The following is an 11,766-nucleotide window of genomic DNA, read 5'->3' as shown; positions in this document are numbered from 1 at the left end:
GAGATAGGCCTGTATGATCCACACTGCAAGGGGTCCTTATCCCGCTTTAGGATCAAAGAGATCAGCGCCCGCGACATCGTCGGGGGCAAAGCCCCCCCTCCCATGCCTCATTGAAGGTTCGCACCAGCAGGGGACCCACCAGGTCCGCATTCTTTTTGTAAAATTCCGCCGGGAACCTGTCCGGCCCCGGGGCCTTACCCGGCTGCATTTGTCCAATCCCCCTGACTAGCTCCTCCAGCTCTATCGGCGCCCCCAGCCCCTCTACCAGCCCCTCTTGAACCCTTGGGAAACATATCCTGTTCATGAAGCTCTCCATCCCCTCTCTCCCCCTCGGAGGTTCCGACCGGTACAGTTCCACGTAAAAGTCCCTAAAGACCCCGTTTACTTCTGTCCCCTTCTGCACTACATTTCCACCCCCATCCTTCACTCCCCCAATTTCCCTAGCCGCATCTCACCTACGGAGCTGATGCGCCAACATCCTGCTCGCCTTCTCTCCATGCTCATATACCGCGCCCTGCGCCCTCCTCCACTGTGTCTCCGCCTTTCTGGTGGTCAACAAGTCAAATTTGGCCTGCAAACTGCGCCGTTCTCCCAGAAACCCTTCCTCCGGTGCCTCCGCATATCTCCTGTCCACATCCAGGAGCTCTCCCACCAGTCTCTCCCTCTCCTTCCTCTCCCTCCTTTCCCTGTGGACCCGGATGGAGATCAGCTCCCCCCGGATCACTGCTTTCAGAGCCTCCCAGACCATCCCCACCCGGACCTCCCCCATATCATTGGTATCCAGATACCCCTCAATGCTTCTCCGAACCCTCTTACACAACTCCTCCTCTGCCAGCATCCCCACATCCAGGCGCCAGAGCGTGCGCTGGTCCCGCGCCTCTCCCATCTCCAGATCAACCCAGTGCGGGGCATGGTCCAAAATCGCTGTGGCCGAATACTCGGCATCCTGCACCCTCGGAATCAATTCCCTGCTCAGGACAAAAAAGTCTATCCGGGAATAAACCCTATTGACATGAGAGAAAAAGGAACACTCCCGCGCTCTCGGTCTCCCAAACGTCCAGGGATCCACCCCTCCCATCTGGTCCCTGTATCCCCTCAGCACTTTGGCCGCCGCCAGTCTCCTGCCCGTCTTTGAACTGGACCGGTCCAGTGTGGGATCCAGCACTGTGTTAAAATCTCCCGCCATGATCAGGCTCCCTGCCTCCAGGTCCGGGATGCGGCCCAACAATCGCCTCATGAAGCCAGCATCATCCCAATTCGGGGCATATACGTTCACCAGCACCACCTTCTCTCCCTGCAGCCTACCCTTCACCATGATATATCTGCCCTCCTTGTCCAACACCACCTCAGCCGCCTCGAACACCACCCTCTTCCCCACCAGAATCGCCACCCCCCCGGTTCTTCGCGTCCAATCCTGAGTGATAAACCTGCCCCACCCACCCCTTCCTCAGACGAACCTGGTCCGCCACCTTCAGGTGGGTCTCCTGGAGCATAGCCACGTCTGCCTTCAACCCCCTCAGATGAGAAAATACCCTGGTTCTCTTAACCGGCCCGTTCAGCCCTCTCACGTTCCAGGTAATCAGCCTGATCAGAGGGCAACCCGCCCCCCTCCCCCGCCGACTAGCCATAGCTTATCAGATGTTCGCCCCAGGCCAGCACACCCCGCCCGACCCGTTCCCCATGGTGATAACGCCTCTCCTCTTCCCCCCCGGCCCCCACCGGCTCCTTCCTGGTCATTCCAGCAGCAACCCGTATCGCCCCCCCCCCCCCCCCCCCACCCCCTCCCCCAGGCTAGGACCCCTCCTAGCTGCGATGCACCCTCCATAGTACTTCCGTGAGTCAGCTGACTTCTGCTGACCCCGGCAGCTCCCGCCAACGCCCATCCCCTCCCGGCATGGGGTCATCCCCCTCTTGCCACACCTCCTTGGCACCGCTTCAGCGCGGGAAAGAAAACCAGTAGAGGCCCCGCCCCCACCGCCAGCTCCACCCCCCCTGCCCCGCAGCGCGGGAAACCAGAGGAAAGCCCGCGCTTTCACACTGCCACACCCCACCTTTCTGACGCAGTTCCCCAAAATCCAGTTTCACCTCAATCCCCAGCCCCGTACAGAAGAGAACATATAAAACACAAACCCCCAACATTCCCCACCTAACCCACAACCATACCCAACAGACAAACCCACCCGTAAACAGAGCAAAAAGAAAACCAGCATACATAACACATATGTCGAAGTTAAAAAAGTTGAAACAAAACAGCAACAGCGGAAACAACAACGGCCAAAGTATGTCCCCAGACCCTAGTTCGAGTCCAGCTTCTCCGCTGTACAAAGGCCCACGCCTCCTCCGGGGACTCGAAGTAGTGGTGCCGGTCCTTATATGTCACCCACAGGCGCGCAGGCTGCAACATTCCAAACCTGACCTGCTTGGCATGAAGCACCGCCTTCGTCCGGTTGAACCCGGCCCGCCGCTTAGCCACCTCCGCACTCCAATCCTGGTAGATCCTCACTACCGAATTCTCCCATTTACTGCTCCTCTCTTTCTTGGCCCAGCGCAGCACACACTCCCGGTCACTGAAGCGGTGGAACCGCACCAGCACCGCCCTCGGGGGCTCATTTGCCTTGGGCCTCCTGGCCATCACTCTGTGAGCTCCCTCAAGCTGCAGGGGCAAATGGAAGGACCCCGCTCCCATCAACGAGCTCAGCATCGTGGTCACATACGCCGGGAGATCCGACCCTTCCAGCCCCTCCGCCAGGCCCAGGATCCTCAGATTCTTTCGCCTCGTGCGAACGTCCAGCTCCTCCAAGCGGTCTTGCGACTTTTTATGAAGTGCCTCGTGCAATTCCACTTTCCCCACGAGGACCACGGCCTCCTCCTCCCTTTCAACGGCCTGCTGCTGCAACTCCCGAATAGACACCTCCTGGGCCGCCTGGGTCCCAAGCAGCTTGTTCGTAGTTGCATTCATGGAGTCCAGCAGCTCAGCCTTCAGCTCCGCAAAACAACGCAGGAGAGAGGCCTGCTGCTCCTGCGCCCTCTTCCACCAGTCCTCAGGTGTTGCGCCGGCTGCCATTTTGTTCTTCTTCCCCCGTTTTATTTGGGGAGCTGCTGCAGCTTCTTTCTGCGTCCCACTCCAGGTGAGCACCATATAGTGTGGGGCAAGTTCCTCCAGGCACCTTCCCCCACCGGGATGCGTTAAAATAGCGCCGTTTGGGGCCCTCAAAACGGGCCAAAAGTCCCTAAATAGCGGGACCTGCCGAACGTGCGGCTTAGCTCCGCATAGCCACACCGGAAGTCCTCGCGCAATTAATTCCTACGCTTTACGTCACGAGTGTCACGACATCAGAAGACTCAGACCACACCCACTTAAAGGAGAAATGCCCAAAAATCACAAACAAGACTCTTAAAGGCAAAAAAAACAAATAAAACGACCTCAAAAGGCACAACATTGCCTGAACTTCTACCAGCAGTTGAACATAACTTTCACAGCACCCTGGAACAAGCAGTTTGCACCACCCAAAGTGAAGAGCACAATGACAAATCCGACACCAAAGAAGATAATTTGTTCATTGAGCATGGAGAGCACAATAACAAATCCGAAACAAAAAAGCATGATTTGTTTATCGAAAAGTACTACTCAGGCATGGCTGAGTTATTTGGATATGATGATCATAGCATCAGCAACATGGTTGAAAAGCTCAATACAACTCTACCCATGGTAGATGAATCCAATACCATGATGCAATGGCAAATTGTTGATACATTGGATGAAAGCAACCTGTTGAATGGCCAAGACGAAAACAACGCCACACAGAGAGTACTGACCAACTCTGTTGAGAGAGCACAGATCGACTTCACAGAGAGAACACTGCACGGCTCCACACAGAGAGCGATGAAAGACTTCACACAGTGCGATGGACGCCTCCTCCGAGAGATCGTTGACAGACTCCAGAATGGAAGCAACTAAAGACTCCACAGCAAAATCCATGCATGAAGAAGACCATGAAGGTCTATCCACCTTATCTGGGCAACCAGAAGCAGACTATGAAAGTCTACAAAGCTCATGTGAACAACATGAAGACAATGTAAGTCTACCCACTGTATGTGAGACAAGTGACGAAGAAATCACAATTCCCAGTGTCATGTGAGAGTACCTTTAAGAAATTGGTGTTTATAAATTGGTGCCTATATAAATATCTGTAGTGAGAGTACCTTTAAGAAATGGGTGTTTACTACTGCAGTGATGTGGAGCTGGGCTGTCTGTCAGCTTTTTACTTTTGTTTTAGGCTGTTTGCTGCAGGGTGTGTTTTAGTTTCATTTTCAGAGCTGGATAGCAGCAGTCACAGCCAGAAGGTGTATGAGTCTCTCTCTCTGTAATCTAAAGACTGTAAATCGATCCTTAGGTGATTTAAAACTAATAACTGCTCTCAGTAGTGACTTTAACCTGATGTGCTTCTGTTTAAAGGTTTTTTTGAGTCTTATGGATGTTAAAAGGAGAGCTTAAAGGATTACTTAGTGTTGTATTCTTTGGGGGTTGTATTTGAACTAATGGTTGCTCAGATATTCACTGTATGTTTTAAAAAAGTTAACTTGAGTTCATCAAATAAACATTGTTTTGCTTTTAAAATACTTATCCATTTCTGCTGTACCACACCTGTAGAGTGGGCTGTGTGCTTCCCATACCACAATCTATTAAAAGTTGAGGGTCAGGTGAACTTCATGATACACTTTGGGGCTCTCTAAACCCTATCCCATAACACCAGATAAAATACATAAGATCACTGCGAGACTGACAGATCTCAGCTCGTCTGTACAAAAGAACTTGACAATCAAAGCACAACCACACTTGAGTCTAGTGAGACCGCATCAACTAAAACCTCATCTACTCTTGACAACCGAGAAGAAACTGAAATCTTGACGACGTTGACTCCAGAAGAGGAGCACCAAGAGATCAAAGGTGAAGTAAATCAACCAGAAATGACTCCAGAAGAGGAGCATCAAGGAAGCAAAGAGGAATTAAATCAACCACAAATGACTGATGTCACCAAGATCAATGCAACATCAGATCATTCTCACAATCCTCAAGAAGAAATGCTCAATGAAACATCAGATACCACAAAGGACACTGACACCAATGACTTTGAGAATGACTCAAATTGTCCACACGGAACAGTCATTGAGCACAACAAGAACAACAAAAACCACAAGAAGCACAACTGAAACAAGAACCACAACAGCAACAACAAAAACAACAAGAAGCACAACAAAAACAACAAAACCACAACAAGAACAACAACAAAAACTACAAGTTCAACAACAAAAACTACAAGCACGACAACAAACACTACAAGCACAACAACAAAAACAACAACAAGCATAACAAAGACAACAACAGCAACAACAAGCATGACAAAAACAACAAGAACAACAAAAACAGAAACAACAAACACAACATAAAGAACAACAACAAAAACAACAAAGACAGAAAAGACAGAAACAACAACAATGAAACAACGACCTGTACAACATGGTACAACTCTGCACATGAAGGACAATGCAACAGCACACTCCAAAACAATGACAAGAGTACCATGGCATGACAACGAATTTTCCAAATTCACATTTGCTCCAGAACAAACAAGCACACCAGCTTTCAAGGCAGATTACACACTAAATCAATACCACAACACAGAAAAAAGTCCACGTCAATCAACATCAGTGGTTTGACCATTCGAACACCTCATGATGACTTTTTGGTTACTTAAGCACAAGAACACTGATGACATTCACAAAGAAATTATAATATCAACATCACCACATCAACAACAGAAGAAGAAAAAAAGCTCAACCGAATAAATTCATAAAGTTTAGACTCATAATTTTTAAAATTAAGATTGGACTCATAAATAGTAATTGGCTTTGTATAATCATCAATATCATCACAACTTGTACATATCATCATTTATCTACCTGTTTTATCCAATTTTCTTTTACAAAGTACAGAAAATATGTAAAAAGAAAAAAGAGTAGACGTAGTAATATGTATCACTGTATATACACAAGGGGTTAATGTAAATACACTACAACTAAATAACCACTAGAGGGAGCACCAGAGATGTATATAATAGACCAACAGGAAGTCAAGGGGCACTCTTCACAGGAACGGCAGCTGGTGAGCAGGATACAGACAGCTCAGATGTAACATATAGTATAAGCGTTGAAGAGAAAGAACAAATTCACACAATAAAGCATCTACTTAAACTGTAAGACTACGAGCTTTATTCAGACACAAGGAATAATAAACTCTACAACCCAAAGATGTGCAGTGTAGGTGGATTGGTCATGCTAAATTGCCCCTTTGTTGGAAAAAATTGATTGGGTACGTTAAATTTTTTTTTCAAAAATTAATTCCCTTCATAATAAATAATAACATTCTATTAGCTTTCCAAATTACTTTCTGTACCTGCATACTGGACTTTTGTGATTCATGCACTAGGACACCCAAATTCCTCTGAATCTGCAATCTGTCAACATTTAAATAGTAAGTTTCTTTGTTATTTTTTCTGCCGAAGCAAACCATTCCATATTTTCCCACATTATGTTCCATTTCCCAGATCGTTGCCCACTCACCTAACCGATCTATATTTTTTCGTAGACTCTTTATGTCCTATTCATAATTTCCTTTCCATTTATCATTCATTTACAGGATGTGGATATTGCTGGCTAGGCCTCGTTGCTGTTGAAAAGATGGTGGTAAGCTGCCTTCTTGAACTGCTGCAGTCCCTGCGGTGTAGTTACTTCCACAGTACCATTGCGGGGGGGGGGATTTCAGATTATTCCAACCTATCTTTGTGTCATCAGCAAATTTAGCAACCATTGCTTTGGTACTACATCCAAGTCATTTGTATGAATTGTAAAAAGTTGAGGTCCCAACACTGATCCCTGTGGCACACCACTCATTACATCCTGGCAACCAGAAAAAGACCCATTTATGCTAACTCTCTGTTTGTTGTTCTCCAGTCAATCTTCAATACATGTTACCCCCTATAACATGAGTTTTTCTGTGGTACTGTATCAGATGGTTCCTGGAAATTGAAGCGAAGTACATCCACCAGTTCCCCCTTATCCACAGAACATGTGATTCCTTCAAAGAACTCCAATATTAGGGCCAGCACATGGCGCAGTGGTTAGCACTGGGACTGCAGCACTGAGGACCCGGGTTCGAATCCTGGCCCTGGGTCACTCTCCATGTGGAGTTTGCACATTCTCCCTATGTCTGCGGGTTAGGTGGATTGGCCATGCTAAATTGCCCCTTAATTGGAAAAAGAAATAATTGGGTACTCTAAATTTATTTTTAAAAAGAACTCCAATACATTTTGGTGCCAAATTGCCTGAGTAACAAAGAGTCAACCTACAAGGAGACAACTGGTTATTTTAAGGACAGATAAATGATAAAAAATAATTAAAGTAGATAAGGGGGTGAAGTTATTAGCTTTCTCACCCACTTCTGTGCTCAAAGTGATGATGCAGTCAAAAATTCGGAAAAGTAAATTTTGCAACTGACAAAACCCTTAAAGTAAGGTGAAGTGGCTTCCTCTGACAGGGAGGTCAATAACCAAAATGTAGAGAGTTAAAATAATTGGCAAAATAACCAGAGAGGAGATGATGAGAATGTTTTTATGCTGTGAATTATTATAACCTGCAAAGCACTTTCTGCAAGATTGATAGAAGCAACTTCAACAGGGTATAAGCACATTACTGCAGATGCTGGAAGAAAATGCTGGGGGTTCTCAGCATGTCTGACAGCACTGGATTTGGATTTGTTTTTTGAATTTGTTTGTTTATTGTCACATGTGTGAAGTTATGTTACTTTGAGTAACGTCAGCCGCTACTTGGTGTAGGCGCTGTTGAAGAATACTCCAGACCTCGAGGTAAGTTGAACGTATTTATTGAGCAATTAGCAAAGCTCCTAAATGAGTTCTACACTTACTTAAAAAGGGCTGGGTTAGTCAGGTGTTTCACTCTGGATTTGACGGAAGGGCTCGAGGGGTAGCGGTAATGGTCGGCAAAAGGGTACGCTTCCAGATGGAGGTGGTGGCAGATCAGGGGGGTAGATATGTGATTGTGACAGGGGCGTTGGAGGGGAGATTAGTGGCGCTGTTAAGTGTATACGGTCCCAATTGGGATGATGTGGGATTCGCAAAGAAGGTGTTAGGGGCCATCCCCAACTTGGACACACAAACTGATTGTGGGGGGGGACTGGAACTTAGTGCAGGAGCCAAGGTTGGACAGGTCACGGCTGCGTGTCGCTGGTCCCATCGGGGGGGGGGGGGGGGGGGGGGGGGGGGGCGAAGGTATTAGCTGGGCGAATGGTGGAAATGGGAGGGGTGGACCCTTGGAGGTTCCTGCAACCGAGGGAACGGGAGTACTCGTTTTTCTCAGCAGTCCATAAGGTATACTCACGGATTGACTTTTTCGTGGTGGGGAAGGCTTTGTTTGCTGGGATTAAGGGGTCGGAATACTCGGCAATTGCAGTGTCAGATCATGCTCCGCATTGGGTGGATATTATACTGGAAAAGGAAGTAGCGCAGAGGCCAGGGTGTGATGTGTTATCTGTGCTGGTCTAACATCGACTGCAACTGGATGCAGTAAAACGAAAAACAGGCTTCCGACACAGGAGATGGTCCAACACTGTTTTATTGAACCTGTTGATTGCTTTACATAATCTGCTGTGGGTTGATACTCTATTAACCTAACTGATAACCTCCTACTAGCTTGACCAGACTAGCTCTCTACCGCATGGTGATGATGTTCATTGGCCTGTGCACTGTGACTATCTCCCTAGCCATGTCCTGTGAAAGAGAGAGAGCCTTAATGCCCTGTGGGCTTTATAGTGGTGGTGTCCTGTCCGGTGATTGGTTGTTCTGTGTCTTGTGTTCATTGGTTAGCCTGTGTGTCAATCACTGCCTGTCTGCATCTCATGATATACATGAGTGGATATTATGACAGGGTGGAAACTGGATGTGGGGCTTTTGGGGAACCAATTGTTCTGAGAGAAAATTGAAAAGGTAATTAAGGAATATGTAGGTTTCAACTGTACAGGTGAGGTGTCGAAGGCAGTTGTCTGGGAGGCTCTAAAGGCGGTGGTGAGGGGTGAGGTAATTTCGTTTTAGGCCAGGGTGGACAAAGAGGAAAGGTTGGAGCGGCAGAGGTTAATAGATGAGATGTTGGAGGTAGATAGGAGTTATGCAGAGGATGGGGACCCAGCGAAGCTTGAAAAGAGGAAGGAGCTACAGGCGAGCTTCGACCGACTGTCCACCAGGAAGGCGGTGCGCCAACTGAGACGAGCAAGGGGTGCAGTTTATGAACATGGAGATAAGGAGTATGTTAGCAGATCAGCTCCGGAGGGAAGCAGCAGCAAGGGAAATTCTCCAGTTGAGGGATAGGGCTGGGAAGTTGGTGGTGGCCCCGGAGCTGATTAACAAGGTTTTTGAGGAGTTTTATGAGAGGTTGTACAGGTCAGAGCCACCCGGGGGAGACCGTGAGATGCTGGAATTTATGGCTGGGTTGGAGTGTCCGAGGTTAGGGGAGGTGGACAGGACGACATTAGAAGAAGCAATAGTGGAGCAGGAGATAAAGGATGCGATTGGGAGGATGCAGTCGAGAAAGGTGGCAGGGCCGGATGGGTTTCCGGTGGAATATTAAAACAAATTCAAGGATAAGCTGGCACCCCTGATGGTGGGGATGTTTGAAGAGGCGATAGGGAAGGGGGTGTTGCCACAAACCTTGGGGAGACATCAATTTCCCTGTTGCTAAAAAAAATAAGGATCCGATGGAGTGTGGGTCGTATAGGCCCATATCACTTCTGAATTTGGACGCAAAAGTATTGGCGAAGATACTGGCGAGTAGGCTGGAGGAGTGCCTCCCGAAGGTGATAGGTGAGGATCAGACGGGATTTGTGAGAGGGAGGCAGCTTTTTTCGAACATTAGGAGTGTTTTGAGCGTAGTTATGGCAACGGCGGAAGGGAAGGAAACAGAGGTGGTTGTGGCATTGGACGCCGAGAAGGCGTTTGACCGGGTAGAATGGGGGTACTTGATGGCAGTTCTGGAGCGGTTTGGGATTTGACCAAGATTTGTGAACTGGGTAAAGCTATAAGGAGCCGAAGGCGAGTGTCCGCACAAACAACATCAGCTCGAGATACTTTTCTCACCACCGTGGGACAAGGCAGGGATGTCCTATGTCCCCCCTGCTGTTTGCACTTGCGATTGAGCCGTTGGTCATCGCATTAAGAAGTTCGGGAGCATGGAAAGAATAGAGCGGGGGGGGGGGGGGGGTGGATAGAGCATAGGGTGTCCATTTATGCCGACGACTTGCTGTTATATGTGTTGGAACCGAGTGTGTCGATAGGGGGAATATTGGAGCTACTGCGAGAATTTGGGTCTTTCTCGGGGTACAAGCTGAGCCTGGACAAGAGTGAGTATTTTGTGGTGTCTCGGCTGAGGACTGCCATTCCATAGGGCAGGGACTCACTTTAGGTATTTGGGGGTGCAGGTTGCCCGGGGATGGGGAGGCTTCGCAGGTACAACATCACTAGTTTGGTGGGGAGAGGGAAAGCCGACCTGGCGAGGTGGGATGGTCTCCCTCTGTCACTGGCGGGTCGGGTGCAGGCGGTTAAAATGAATGTGTTGCCGCAATTTCTGTTTATTTTTCAATGCCTACCGATTTTCCTGCCAAAGGCTTTTTTCAGGGAGATTGAGGGAAGGATTACCTCATTCATATGGGGAGGGAAGGTGGCCAGAGTAAGGAAGGTGCTGCTACAGAGGGGAAGGCAGGCAGGGGGGTTTGGGTCTCCCAAACCTGATGTACTACTATTGGGTGGCGAATATGGAGAAGGTGCGGGGCTGGGTCAGAGGGGTTGATTCCCAGTGGGTCAGAATGAAGGAGAGTTTGTGCAGTGGGTCGGGACTGAAAGCACTAGCAACAGCACCGCTTCCGATAGCGCCGGGGAAATACTCAGGGAATCCGGTTATAATAGCTTCATTGAAAATCTGGAGGCAGTTTTGCCAACAATTCGGGTTGGGGGCAGGATCAAGGGAAATGCCGATTCGGGAGAACCACAGATTTGAGCCAGGGAGGTGGGTTGGAAGTGTTCGGAAATGGGAAGAGAAGGGGATTAAGACGCTAGAAGATTTGTTTCTTATGGTCGGTTTGCAGGATTGAGGGAGCTGGAAGCGAAGTATGGGCTGGAGCAGGGAGAAATGTTTAGATACATGCAGGTTCGAGATTTTGCCAGGCAGGAGATACAGAGCTTCCCGGAGGAACCGGCCTCCACATTGCTGGAGGAGGTGCTGCCGACAACGGGACTGGAGAAGGGGGTAATGTCAGCGGTGTATGGAGCTATTTTGGAAGAGGATAAGGCACCACTGGAAGGGATCAAAGCAAAGTGGGAGGAAGAGTTGGGAGAGGTTATAGAGGAGGGGGTCTGGTGTGAGGTGCTCCGGAGAGTAAATGCCTCCACCTCATGTGTGAGGTTGGGGCTGATACAGCTGATGGTGGTATATAGAGTGCACCTCACGAGGGCGAGGATGAGCCGATTCTTTGAAGGAGTAGAAGATGTGCGTGAGCGTTGTGTGTGTGTGGGGGGGGGGGCATTCATATGTTTTGGTCCTGTCCAAAGCAAGAGGAGTACTGGGAGGAGGTTTTTAGGGTAATTTCGAAGGTGGTGCACATTAAACTGGACCCGGGCCCCAGGCGGACATATTCGGGGTGTCAGA

This window comes from Scyliorhinus canicula, chromosome 3 (genome assembly GCF_902713615.1).
Source record: "Scyliorhinus canicula chromosome 3, sScyCan1.1, whole genome shotgun sequence".
In the NCBI taxonomy this organism is placed as follows: domain Eukaryota; kingdom Metazoa; phylum Chordata; class Chondrichthyes; order Carcharhiniformes; family Scyliorhinidae; genus Scyliorhinus; species Scyliorhinus canicula.
The sequence above is the reverse complement of the archived record's forward strand: the minus strand, read 5'-3'. Positions refer to the sequence as shown.